This window comes from Peromyscus leucopus, chromosome 2, assembly GCF_004664715.2.
Source record: "Peromyscus leucopus breed LL Stock chromosome 2, UCI_PerLeu_2.1, whole genome shotgun sequence".
Lineage (NCBI taxonomy): Eukaryota > Metazoa > Chordata > Mammalia > Rodentia > Cricetidae > Peromyscus > Peromyscus leucopus.
The window spans coordinates 9,890,326-9,905,226 of record NC_051064.1 but is presented as its reverse complement, the minus strand read 5'-3'; the positions used below and the strand labels follow the sequence as shown (position 1 = coordinate 9,905,226).

The window sequence follows — 14,901 nt, the reverse complement described above, 5'->3', positions numbered from 1 at the left end:
TTCATTTCTCACTCTCTCTCTCTCTCTCTCTCTCTCTCTCTCTCTCTCTCTCTCTCTCTCTGACTCTCTGTTTCATCTTCTGTCTCTTTCTGTCTCTCTCTGTGTCTCTATATCTCTCTTTTTCTTTATGTATCTCTGTCTGTTTCTGCCTCTCTTTTTCTGTACCTCTCTTCCTCTCTGTGTGTGTCTGTCTCCTTTTGCCTCTCTTTTTCTCTCTCTGTATCTGTATCTCTTTCTCTTTGTGTGTCTCTGTCTCATTCTGCCTCTCATCTCTCTGTCTCTGTATCTTTCTTTCTCCCTGTGTGTCTCTCATTCTTTCTGTTCTTCCTTTTCCTCAAAGCAAAGCATCATATCTCCATCATAATCTGATACCTCTGACCTCCTACATACCTCCTCCTTTTCTTTCATAGCCATTTTCTTTTATTTATCTTAGACAAGTCTAACCTTGCCTTCATGTCTGAATCTCAGAGGAAACTAGCTAATCCAAATTCTAATTAAATATATTACACTAAGATTGTTTTAAACCTCAAAGGAAAAGCTGTATTTGGAAATCAGTGTATGAAGATTTTCTTTGAAGCTTTATTACTCAGATAATGAGATTTCCGTTGCTGAATTTGAGAGCATTTATTCTAGTGTAACAGTCCTCAAACTGTTTACTATAGATTAGCAGATGCCATAAGGGAAATGAAAGGTTCCTGAAATTAAATATACTTGGGAAATACCATTTTTGTTATTATGGAAATTCATGATGCACACTAGTGTGATAATATCTCTGTAAGTTCTTTATGAGAAGATCTTTATTTCATCTAGTAATTCTCCCAAATATGTGCCCACAAGCTCTTTCCATATGACAGTGATGTATTTCTAATTCCATTAGAGAAGAATACAATTGCAGCACAAGGTACCAAAGCTAGGGTAAGAACATGGTTTGTAGCTACAGTTGTAGTGAATTTCTTTGAAGGTGGATATGATAGAAACTATCACCTTCAAAGTTAACCTTTTACTTTGTACCAAAAAGCCTAATTCATTTCATCTCCTTAAAGGCATATTTTATGTAAATTGATTTATTCTGCAACTTTACCTTCTCCCTTTCTATTGCTACTTTCTAGTTCATATGTCTAGTCTTTTACATTCTGGGAAAATAAAGACTTATATTTCCCTATGATCTATGGGCCAAGGGAGTGAGATGGAGTGAGTGTTCAATAAACTTATTTTCTTCTTTCTGATGACAGCAGTTTACCACAATGGTGATACTGTAAGTTACACATATGATGGACACCTACTATTCTTTCTTTTAAAGATGTTCTTGACAACATTTATTAGTCTTTGAGAATAATCGGGGCTCTGTAGCTTGTCCATTGTTAATTTGACACATCTTAGACCATTATGAGAAAATATAGTACAGGGAAACTGTCTTATTAGGGTTTCTACTGTGTGAGGACACAGGATGACCATGGTAACTCTGAAAAAATGAAAGCATTTGATTGGGGTTGGCTTACAGTTCGGAGATTTAGTCCATTATTTTCATGGTAGGACATGGAGTCATGCAGATAGACATGGTGCTGCAGAAGGAGCTGAGAGTCCTATATTTTCATCTGCAAGCATCAGAAAGTGAACTGAACTAGGAGTAGATAGCGTAGAAAACCTCAAAGCCCATCCCCACATGGCACACTTCCTCCAACAAGCCCACAACTACTTCAACAAGATCACACCTCCTAATAGTGTCACTCCATATGAGGGCAATTTTCTTTCAAACCACCATAGATACTTTCTTCAGAGATGTGTTTTAAAAATTAGATAAAAAAAAATGAAAATACCAATAACAAATGTCCCTGTGGTAGGATGAAGTATTCGTTAGGTATAACCCAAAGAGTGGTATCTTAGTCAATGTTCAATGTTCTGTTGCTGTGAAGAGACGCTATGACTATGGCAACTCCTATAAATGAAAGTATTTAATTTGGGTTGGCTTATGGTTTCAGAGGCTTTGTTCAATATTATCATGTCAGGGAGCATGGAAGTATGAAGGCACCCATGGTTCTGGAGAGGAAGGTTAAAGTTCCATATCTAGATCTGCAGGCAGCAGGAAGGATGAAAGACAATGGGCCTGGCTTGGGAGTACAAAACCTCAAAGAACACCTCAGTGACTCATCCTCAAACAAGGCCATACCCATTCTACCAAGTCCACACCTCCAAATTCCTCCCAAATAGTACCACTCAGTGGAATTCAAATATATGGGCTTATGGGAGCCATTCTGTAACTGGAGTTTCTCTAATAAAATAATCACTCAGAAGCTCACTTTACTTATAAACTGTATGGCTGTGGAAGGCTTCTTGCTATCTAGTTCTTATATCTTAAAGTAACCCATTTCTATAAATCTATACCTTGCCATGGGAGGCAGTGAGTGAGTCTATGCTTCCATCCAACAGTGAGTAGCCCAAAAACCTTTTCTTTCTTTCTTTCTTTCTTTCTTTCTTTCTTTCTTTCTTTCTTTCTTTCTTTCTTTCTTTCTTTCTTTCTTTCTTTCTTTCTCTCTCTCTCTCTCTCTCTCTCTCTCTCTCTCTCTCTCTCTCCCTCTCCCTTCCTTCCTTCCTTCCTTCCTTCCTTTCTTTCTTTCTTTCTTTCTTCCTTTCTTTCTTTTTCTTTTCTTTCTTTTTTTTAATCAGCAAAGGCTAAATCCACCACACAGTGTAATGTGCGACTTGCAGATGCCTCATTCCCGCCATAGTACAGGTCAAGCGTGCACGCCAGGAACCTGCCATATAGTAGTTCAAGCTTGCAGGCTGTGGCTAACTTGAGAGAGACAAGTAGGAAGCTGTTTTAGCTCCATTTTAGAATCTTTTTTTAAAGCTTTCTCAGGTTTTAGGTACAAATTCTTGCCCCATGTTGTGGCACCATTTGTTGCTGAAGTTTCTCTCCAGGTCTCACCAAGCCCCTGCAGTCCCACAAGCCCACTTATAAAATAATCACTCAGAAGCTCATATTATTTATAAACTGTATGGCCATGGTAGGCTTCTTGCTATCTAGTCCTTATATCTTAAATTAACCTATTTCTATAAATCTATACATTGCCATGTGGTTCATGGCTTACCAGTATCTTACATGTTGCTTCTCATCGAGGCAGCTGGCAGCATCTCCTGACCTAGCCTTCCTCTTCCCAGAATTTTCCTCTTTGCTTGTCCTGCTTATACTTCCTGCCTGGCTACTGGCCAATCAGCATTTTATTTATCAGCCAATGAATGAATGAATGAATGAATCAATCAATCAATCAATCAATCAATCACAGCAATACATTTTCACAACTTACAAACATCCCACAGCATCATTCTTATTCAAGCTATCACTTCTCATTTCCTAGCCTACAAAGGCTTGTAACCATATGATAATGTAAAAATATGCTCAGTCAAACTTCAAAAGTCCCCATAGTCAATCAGTCTCAACATTAATTAAAAGTTCAAAGTTCTCCCTCTCTTCAATAAGGTTCCCTGAGCTCCACCTACTTTTTGGCTGTGGGTCTCTGCAACTGTTCCCATCAGCTGCCAGAAGAAGCTTCTCTGATGACAATTGGGCTAGGGACCTATCTATGAATATAGCAGAATACTATTACAAATCATTTCATTGACCTTTTATGCAATTTGTGTTTGGTTCTACCCTACATCTCTAAAAGATTATAGGAGCCTAGGGGATGGAAGACACCAAGACAACATAGCTCAGAGAAATAACTAAGCAGGGTTTATAGGGGCACAGAGATGGAAGCATCAATCAAGGAGCCAGCATGGGTCTTCATTAGGTCTGCTGCACATATAGTATAGTTGTCTAGGTTGGGTATTTTGTGGGACTCCTAATAGTGAGAGTGGAGGATGTCTCTGACTCTTCTGCCTGCTGTTGAAAACTTCTTCCTCCTACTAGGTTGCTCATCCAGGCTTGATATCAGTGTTTGTGCCTAGTCTTATTTTAACATGTTATGCAGTGTTCTGTTAATATCTCTGGGAGACCTGCTCTTTTCTGAAAGAAAAAGGAGGAGCAGTGGATCCAGGGGAGAGTACATAGAGGGGCAGTGTTGGAGGGAGCAGAAAGAGAGGAGGCTGCAGTCTGCATGTATTGCCTGAGAGATGAATAAATAAAAATAAAAAGAAAAAAAGTATCCAAAGTTCAAAGACTCTTCTAAGACTCCAGGCAATCTCTTAACTGCAACCCCATGTAAAATCAAAATAGAAAGCAGATCACATACTTTCAAAAATACAATGTCACTATATATATATATATATATATATATATATATATATATATATATCCATTCCAAAATGGAAGTAAGAGAGTGTAATGAGGAAATATTGGATCAAAACAAGAACAAAACCAAGCAGGATATATGAGCTCATGGGGGCCATTTTTATCCAAACCACTAAAAGTGGTATAGCTGGATTTTGACATAGATTGACTCTTATCTTTCTGAGGAACCACCATACTGAGTTCCCTAGTAATAAGTTTACACTACCATCAGCAATGGATGAGTGCCTTTTTTATTCTACATTCTCACTAGCATGAGCTGTCTCTTGTGTTATTGGTCTTAGCCATTTTGATAGCTTAAGATGAAATTTCAAGGTAGTTTTGATTTGAATTTCCCTGGATAAAAATGATAAATATTGCTTTAAGTATTTCATAGCCATTTGAGTTTTCTCTATTGTGAATTCTCTGTAAAGTTCTGTGCTCCATTTCTAATGTGCTTGTTTTATTTTATTTTGATATCTACTTGTTGTGTCATGTTTTGGATATTGGACCTTTATAAGATATGCACTTGGTAAAAAGCTTTTCCCATTCTATAGGCTGTCACTTTGCCTGATTGATGGTGTCCTTTGCCTTAAAGAATAATTTGTTTCATGAGACCCCATTTATTATTTATTTTCATGCCTGTGCTAATGGTGTACTGTTGAGAAAGTCCTTTCCTGTACCAATGAGTTCAAGTCTATTCCCCACTTTCTCTTCTATCATCTTCAGTGTATCTGGTTTTATGTTCAGATCCTTGATCCACTTAGAGCTGATTTTAGTGCAGGGTGATAAGTATGGATCTATTTGCACTCTTCTACATATAGCCATCTAGTTTTATCAGTGCTATTTGTTAAAAATGCTTTCTTTTTCTACTGTGTATTGCTGCCTTCTTTATAAAAACAAAACAGATGTCCATGCATGTGGAAGTTTATGTGACTTTAATTGAAATTTACTGATCAATGTGTCTATTTTTATGATAATACCATGCTGGTTTTATTATTATAGCTTTGTAGCACAACATGAAATTAGAAGTGGTAAGACCTCTAGAAGTTCTTTTATTGTTCAGGATTGTTTTATCTGTTTGGTATGGTGATATTTTATTTGTATTAAAACATTATTTGTACGTTAATAAATAAAGTTTCCCAGGGGTCAGAGCTATTAGCAAGCCATAGGAATGCAAGGCAGTGGTGGCATATGCTTGTAATCCCAGCACTTGGTAGGCAGAGCTAGGTAAGTCTTTGTGTGTTCAGGGATACAGCCAGTATTGGATACACATGCCTTTAATCTCAATACCAATCATACACAAGAGAAACCCTGTCTCGAAAAACCAAAAAAAAAGAAAAAAAGAAAAAAGAATACCAATCATAGAAAACCTGGAGGTCTACACAGACAGGCCGTGATGAGGCGGTCATGAGAAGGCAGAACAGAAACACGATAAAAAGACAGACAAACAGGAAGTAGCTCTGGTTCGGAGAGGTAGGACCACCACAGGAGGAAGGGTAAGGTTTTAGCTCTTAGCTCTGACCTCTTGGCTTTCTTTTTTGCATTGGTTCTGTGTTTCTTATTTAATAAGACGGTTGGTTACATCTTCAGTTTGGGTTTTTGTGTTTCCAGATGAATCTGAGAACTGTCCTTTCAAGGTGTGTGAAGAATTTTGATGTAATTTTTATAAAGATTGCATTAAATCTATAGATTGTTTTTGGTAGAATGTCCATTTTTACTGTTAATCCTACTGATCCATGAGCATGGAAATCATTTATATATTCTGATAATTTCTTTCTTCAAATCTTGAATTTTTAATTCATGTGATTCTTTCACTTTTTTGGTTAGAGTTACTCCAATATACTTTTGTGGTTATTATGAAGTATACTGTTTCCCATTTCTTTCTTTCTCAGTCCATCTGTAGTTTGTATATAGAAAGGATACTAACTTTTGTAAGTTAATTTTGTATCCATCTACTTTGCTGAAAGTGTTTATCAGCTGTGGGAGTATCATGGTGGAATCTTTGGGTCCCTTATGTCACAATTAGCTATTTCTTGTCACCGTACAATGCCTTCAATACTGGGACTCGGTCACGTTAAATTTGAGTTGTTGGCCAAAGGCATCCCATGGAAATTCCCAAGCAATCCAGTCTCTTGTTCACAAGAAACTGACAGCTAATACCATTACTGAAAACAATATTGACACAACACCTTGAACATGGAGAGGTTGAATTCATGCCTACACAGATTCCTCACCCTTATGTTTTAGTGGCTTTGGTACAAGAAGGAACTCTGCAAAATACTCAAAGCCTGCTTGTTTCTAATAAGAGATGGAAAGGGAAAATAGATGAGAAAATAGATGGGGAATAATTGGCAGGAGTCGAGAAAGGAGAGACTGTAATCAGGATATATTATATGAGAAAGGAATCTATTTTCAACAAAAGCACAAGAGAAAAGAGGAAATAGCAACAACAAGCATAAAACTTACTGCTTAGTGCCATGACCTTTTATATCCATAGAGAATGCATTCTCATACTCCCAGTGGATGCCTAGAAGCATGATAGCTAGACCTCATATACACTATACATTCTTATCTATAGATATAGTTAACTTAAATGACTAAGAATACTTGGTGGTTAGCAATAATAAATAATAGGACAGAAGTTGAAATGATATCCCATGCTCATGGATTGGTACTCTTACAAAAAGTAAATTACAGATTCAACACAATTCCCAACAAAATTCCAACACAATTTTTTTATAGAACTTGAAAAAACAATTCTCAACTTCATATGGAAAAATGAAAACAAAAACAAAACTCAGGATAGTTAAAATAATCCTGTACAATAAAAGAACTTCTGGAGGTATCACTGTGTTAGTTAGGGTTTTTATTGCTATGAAGACACACCATGACCACAGCAACTCGTGTAAAGAAAACACTCAATTATGATGGCTGCTTATATTTTCAGAGGTTCAGTCCATTATCTTCATGATGGGGAGCATGCAATCCAACATGGTACTGGGATAGTGTCTGAGAGTCTTACATCTTGCAGGCAACAGGAAGTTGCCTGAGACACGGGGCAGTGCCGTTAGCATAGAAAACCTCAAAGCCCACCCCTATACTGACACATTTCCTCCAACAAGGCCATATCCACTCCAACAAAGCCACACCTCCTAATGGTATCATGCTCTATGAGATTATGGGGGCCAATTACATGCAAACTACCACATTTTCCTCTTTGGGCCCTATAAGCTTGTAACATCATAAAGCAAAATGCATTTAGTCCAACTTCAAAATTCCCTAATGTTTTAAAGTCCAAAGCTCAAAGTCTCTTCTGAGATTATACAATATCTTAACTGTAATCACCTGTAAAAATCAAAATCAAAAAGCAGATCACATGGTTATAGCATATAATGGTGCAGAATATACATTACTATTTCAAAATGCAGGAAAGGGGGCATAGTGAAGAAATACTGGACTAAAGCAAGACCAAAATCCAGCTGAGCAAACTCCAAACTCTGCATCCCTGTGTATTATGTCAAAATGTTACTCAGATCTCCAACTTTGTTCTTTGTTGCTGCAACACACTTCTTTCTCTTGGGCTGGTTCTACTCCCTGTTAGCTGCTCCCCTTGGCAGGTATTCCATGACTCTGGCATCTCTAACATCTTGAGTATTTTTTTTTTCAGAGCAATCCAGGCTTCAACTTCAAAGCTTCAAGCAATGACTTCTTTACTATGCCTCCATTCAGAAACAGCCTTAACACATACCTGGCCTTATCAGCTTTCTCTAGGCACTGAGGAAATTTCTATAAATTGTTTCTTCTACTTATCTCCAAAGTCAGAACCACCTGGCTGAAGCTACCAAGTTCTGCTGCTGACTGGGACTGGAACATGTGTCCCCCCCCCCCATTCAATTACATCTTCACATCCTTCACTGCCTAACCTTGGCTGTCCTGAAACTTGCTCTGTAGACTAGGCTGGTCTCAAACTCAGAGATCCACCAGCCTCTGCCTTCCCAGTGCTGGGATTAAAGGTGTGCACCACCACACTCAGCTCCCATTCTTTTCTTTAATTCACAGGTTGGAAACTTAGCTGGGTAGAATCTTGCGCTGAGTTCACCACTCCCTTTATTCAATTTCTGATTATCTCTTTGAACACAGAACTTAGCTCCATTCCACTTTTTGGTGTTCTGTTTCTCCTTAAACTTTAAATTTTGTAATGTAACCTGCTCAATTTTCTCCTTTTCACTATAAATCTTCATTAGAGTTACCACTAATAACCACACAACAGAGTCTGTTCTAGAGTAGGCTATTCTGAGATTTCCTCTGTCAATGGAATTAATCCAAAATTCTTCACATTAGATCAGGCAAACTTTTAAGACAAGTGGCAAAAGCAGCTACTTTCTGGACCAAAATATCAGAAGAATGATCTCTAAGCAACATACTAAAATTCTTCTCCTCTATAACCTCTTGAGCATGCCCCCCATGGTTCATCAAATCACATTCAGCACCACTGTCTTCCATGCTCCTACTAGTATAGCCCATTAAGCAGTGCTTAATGCATTCCACCTCTTTCCTAGCCCAGAGTACCAACACCTTTTGATTCTTTATATGTTGTTGCTACAATCTTTTCTTTGGCATCTGACATGGTGTATATTGGATGTGGGGAATCCCACACTGCCTATATTATAGAGTGTTTATTCTTCTGAGAACATCCTGATCTACTGGGCATTTGTATCTGTGGATTTTCAGGAAGATGATTCCTTCTTTAGCTGTATTGTCTAATTGACATAGAGTTTTGATGAATAAAAATAAATACTAGGATACGTAGCTAAGACCGATGAGTTCCATGAGGCCTATAAGTACTACTTAGGAGCTGCTTTAGATCATACAGCTCAGATGTATGATTTAGGAAAACATTCGAATCCAGAAGCCAGACTGGATCAAATTCCTTTAATCTTAGTGTGGAGAAATGAAGTCATAGGTTTCTTGTGCACCATTAGGTGAAACATGCTTCAAAATAGCTGTAGATTAGACCAGAGGCCTTGCTAATTATTTTTTAAAGTTAAACTATCCCAGAAAATCCACAAGAACAAATAGCTAAGTTATCTGATACATTAGCTAGGATCATAAATACAAAACAGCCCAATTATTGCTAACTTGTGAATGATTAATTCCTTGTACCCACTCCTGACCTCAATTTGTGAAAATAAATTCTGACTTGTCAGGAACACAGAAATTATTTGACTCTGTAGCCCCAAAATGAGGGCTACGGGATTTCTTGGATAGGCTGGTGTTACACACAGGGCAGAAAATATATTATTTTAAGATTTAAGTGTTATGGAGTCATAAGTATCATGGAAAGTGCCAGCTAAGTAGATACGAACAGATACACAGTGCCTGAGCCTGAACTGGAGAATCTATAACACCCCAATATCTCTTTGTCCAAAATCCAGCACTCACTAGGCAATTCTGAAATCTAGGAGAATTCAGAACTTAGGACTTTTAATTATGTAATGTTAGTTCAAAATGTTTACATAATCCTGGGTTAGTTTGATTTGTCTTTCCCCTGCCTGAGACATGTTTTTAATCCATAATTATTCACTTGAGAAATGGCACATAATCCCTTTATGACTCGTATATTGCTGAAAAGATTCTGTTGGGGTATTTAAGCGATGGAGAGAAAGGAAACAAGAGGGAGAACAACATGAGAGAATAAAGGAAGGAACCATCAGGAGAGTGTGTGAGTGTCTTTTCCCCTAAAAACCTCAGGTAGAAAAGTAGTCGCTCCGTCAATGCCATGGCTTCCTTTCAAACCCTGTGCTGCCTTGGAGGCCAGCTCTCTGAGGCAGCATTAGGTGTCCTGCTTGCAAGATGCATTAGTGCAAGGGTGGCATAAATTTTGTGGCAGTAATCAACAGATATCTGACTTGACCGAAGACCCACTCTATTAGATGAGTCCATACCACTTGGGTGAGCAAGATCCTGAGACAGAATAGGGACCTAGAGTAAAACCAAATACTATTGTTCTAAAACAAACAAACAACAACAAAACATTGCAAGAAAATGACTCCCAATGGCATTCTGCTATGTTCATAGATCAGCCATCAGCAGAGAAACTTCCTCCTTCAGCAGATGGGAACAAATACAGAGATCCATTGCCCAGCATTATTCAGAGAGTAAGAGAACCTGAAACAATCCTAAATGAGATGATTCCATCAAATTCCTCCCCCTTAGGGCTCAGGGAACCCTGGGGAAGAGAAGACAGAAATAGTGTAAGAGCCAGAAGGCATTAAGTGTTAACTTGTATTTATTCTGAATTGTTGAGAATTATGGTAATTTCTAACAAACTATTAAAATATATCAAAGTATTTTGTTACAAAGTCATTGATTTCCATCAGTTAACTTTTAGAAAACATTCTTAGTGAATCTTATATTAGGCTAAATATTGAGGACGCAAAATAAATAAAAAGATTATGTCTCTGTTCTCCTGGAATTGTGATCTGGGTAGGAAACAAAACTGCAGACACAAAATTAAAACACAATGTAAAATAAGAAGTATAAAAAAATAATCATAAGGTGTGATGGAGCTGTGATGGAGCTGGCTGATGCTTGGTGTCGGTGACGAGAGAAGGAGATGAAGCCTTGTGGGAGGGCTCAGGGGACCAGAGTCAGAACTCTATTAAGTTAGTATTTAAAACAACAATCTCTGCATGTTTTTGTTTATTTTGGCAGATTATCAAATTTAATCTTTAATTCAAGGAAAGATTTTTCCCACATGTCATATTCTTCAATTTTCATGCTAGGGTTTCTAATTGGAAGATATGTCTTAGTGTTAAACCATAGTTTGCAAATTATCTGTTAGTGGTTGGAGCATCCATTTGTTCTATCCCCACATCGCACTGTCTTGTGCTGCTTCACCATAGGCACAATGCAGCAAAGCCAATCATTTATGCGATGGAGATCTCTGCTGTAAGCCAAACCCCTTTTTTATACATCGAGTTTCTCAGGTGTGGTTCATAGTGACATAAAAAAATTAAAGTAAAACCTCATACTTTTCAGTGATAATTGACATTTATTAAAATTTTTCTTGATTTCTTTCATTAGAGTTCCTAGGATTTTTATATATAGACTATGCATTTGTTTACACTTACCCTTGAATCTTTTCATTCTTTTGCTTTCAAGTAGTAATCTATTTGATTTAGATTTTCAATTTCAATTCTTCATTGTTGATATAAGACAAAATTAACTTGTTTTTTTTTAAATTTTATGTTTAAGATTATTATATAATTATATTTCTCTCTTCCTTTTCCTCCTTCCAAACGTCCCATATTCTCCTCCCACAATCCTTCAAATTCATGGTATCTTTTCTTACTAATTGTATTGCATTATATGTATGCATTATATATACGTGTGTGTGTTCTGTTACATAATATAACATATTATAAATGTATATATAATATATGAACATATTCTATTTATATTCCTAAAAATAACCTATTCAGGCTGTATAATGTTATTTATATCTATGTTTTCAGGGCTGACCACTTAAGACTAGTCTTTTGCCTGGGGAAGGCCTACTGCCTTATGTTTTTTCACAGTGTTTTTAAAAGTAGTTTTAGATTTACTGCAAAATTGAGAAACAGATGCAGAAATTCCCCATGTATCTCCTGCCCTCACATTTAAAAATTCTCTTCTATTGTCAACATTTCCCTCCAGAATGGTATGTTTGCTATAATTCATTAATCTAAAATAGTCTATTGTAATCAAGACCTATGATCTACAGTCATGTTATTGCTAGGTATTACACATTTTGTGAGTTTAGAGAACTGTATTGAGCATAGTGTCACACAGAATATTTTCACTGCCCCCAAGTACTGCCTGCAACTCCTATGCATCCTTCCCTTCCTCAATAAGCCTCTCCACCAAGATCTGCACAGCAGTGATTTCATTTCCTCCACTGCTTCATCTTGTCAGTGTCCTCCAGGTGTGTCACAGAACATGTTGCTACTTCCAGTAATTTCTTTTGCTTAGTAATGTACATTTTCGTTTACTCTGTCTTTTCATGGTTTGGCCCTACATGTTAAGGGTTGCAATGCACGTTTGTAGAACTAGACTTATACAATGTCCTTCTTTTATAAGTTCCCTTGCTGTGAAATTTTCTGCCTGAAATCACTTACTTGATCCTGAGTTCTTACTAATGTTACAGTTACATTTTCTCTATACAATTACTTTGGTTTCTATGTCTTTACATTTAAATAGATTTCTTGTATACAGCATAAAATTGGATCATAGTTTTCAATCTATTCTGTTGATGGGTTGTAAAATTTGAGAACTTGCATGGTCTCATGATTAAATGTCACACTTTTTGTGGGTCCACAGACTGACTCGAAATGCATTTCACATTTTTTCCCTCTTCTAAGTCAAGTAGAAAACCTAGAAGTGCTTGTTTTGTTAGCACATATACCGAAATGGAATGATATAGAGAAGATAGGCATGCCTCCTGCAGGAGGATGACACATATTCCATATGATTAAAAAAAAAAAAAAACTAGAAGAGGCTAGATTGACTAATTGCCCTTCACGCTGCTATCTAAAGCCTTGCAATCATTATTTGGGGGCTTTTCTAAGGAGATTGCTCTAGTCAAATTAAAAAAAAAATCATCCCTTTTTTTCTTTTCTGCCTAAAACATGGGAAGTTTTCATAAATAGGCATCTTGAAAACTTGTTAAGGTTACTAAAGGAGAAATCTTGAAAAAAATGGGGTTCCACTGACTGGTCAACAGGTCTCACACTTATCATACTATAGTCAGCTTTAAGCAATTATTCCATGTAACTTACTGCACAGTGTGTCCACCAGATTATAACTCCAGAAGTTTCTGCTCATAAAAGCTGATCAGTCTTTGCTATGACTCATATTCAGAATCAGTCTATCTCTGTTTGTCTTTGTCTGCCTGTATCTCTCTCTCTGTTTGTCTCTCTGTCTCTGTCTCTCTCTCATACACACATACATCTCTTGTTTTTGAGATGGTGGTTTTGTTTGTAAGTCCATTTTCTTTAGGAGTAAAGGAAAATTAGATTTTTGAGTTTGGTTAACTATTTCCTTATTTCAAAGACCATTTACCACCCTACTTGTCAGAGCTGAAGTGAGAAGTTCTCTAAACACATTTTCTAAGCACTTGCCTAAATGAACATAAATGTATCTGTTTTGTTGTCTGCTCAACAATTGAATTTCCTTCTGGGTATTCATTATGATATATCTTCATTTGCCTACTACCACTGGCTTTTTGAATAAATGAGTACATGTATTTTGGCGTGAAGATGCATGCATGTCTTTTTAGTAAGTTTTTATACATGGAGTATACATACCTCTTTAATCAGTATTCCCAATTCTAAGAAAGGGTTTTACATAAAAATGAACACAGGTATTTAAACTGAGCCTGCTGATAGAGTGCTTCACTGAGGCACCATAGGGCTTTATCTGAAGACTGAACAAACACAGTAAGTGAGGGCTCACACTATTCATTGCAGCATGAGTGATAAAGGGCTTGGTCTCTGACCAACAGAGTCTTATGCCTTCCATTAGCATCAAGGTAGCAGTCAAACTGTTAGAGAAAAATCTCACAGGCTTTACAGTTCTTGGCAGGAATAAAACTTATAAAAATTCTCTCCAAATATGTTCTTTAATAAGTTATGGCTTTAGTAATCAACATTTTCCACTTCCAAAGTATGCTCTGAAGACAGAATATTTTAAAATGTAAAGTATATTGACCTCTTTATAATTGAAATTAAAAGGCAGTATTAAATTTATTGTGAGTTTACTAAGCACTTGATGTGTATAGATAAGCCTTTGAACTGGTGAAGCAGGTGGCAATGACTTACTAGTACTCAAAAACTGGGTAATACGCTATTATAAATTACTCTGTCTCTTTCCCCTCCTTCCACAGCTGTCCACAACACTGTGTGATTCCAAGTCTGCACAGCAATTTAAAAGGAGATTTATTTAATCCTATGTGGCATTGTTCTCTCTAGCAAACTGCTCAATTTTCTTTTCTTGTTTGTTTCAGACTCTATTGCACAACTCTATTTTAAATGCACTTTATTCAGTATTAAGATAAAAACTAATCATTCAATGTAGTAGAGCATTTGCCAACACTTTATAGACCTCTCAACAAATAAAATGTTTTTTATAGATGAATGCTTATCTCTGGGAAAATAGCTATAGAAAGAGAAGGATTTGGAAATAAAAATACTCTATTTGCTGTAACACAGTTAACATTTTTTTATTTTAATACTGTAAAAAATAGCTTCATCAAAAATTTAGAAACTATTATTAATTATTATACTTGATAAAATAAGGTAAAATAAGATTTATGAGCATATGAATAGAAATGAAATCAAATCAATGCCACATATTTACCTGGTATTAGTATTTGCCAGGGTTTTATTTTAATGAGAATGAAATTATAGTACAGAAAACTCTAGTAAGCTGCTCAATATTTGGAAATGGACATAGTTCATCTGATGCCAGAGTAAATGATCTATGCCATATAGATAAATACACACACACACACACACACACACATACATACACTTTTGATGTTGTTGATTGGTGTTTGTGACAGAGTCTTATTTATCCCAGGCTGGCATAAAACT

General features: G+C 36.6%; 1 non-coding gene across 1 annotated transcript; it reads left to right on the top strand.

Annotated features, from left to right (window-relative positions):
• Positions 1 to 12,688: 12,688 nt before the first annotated feature.
• Positions 12,689 to 12,795, top strand: LOC114709014. The gene has a single exon (XR_003736876.1). It is a non-coding gene; the product is annotated as a U6 spliceosomal RNA (small nuclear RNA).
• Positions 12,796 to 14,901: the final 2,106 nt, after the last annotated feature.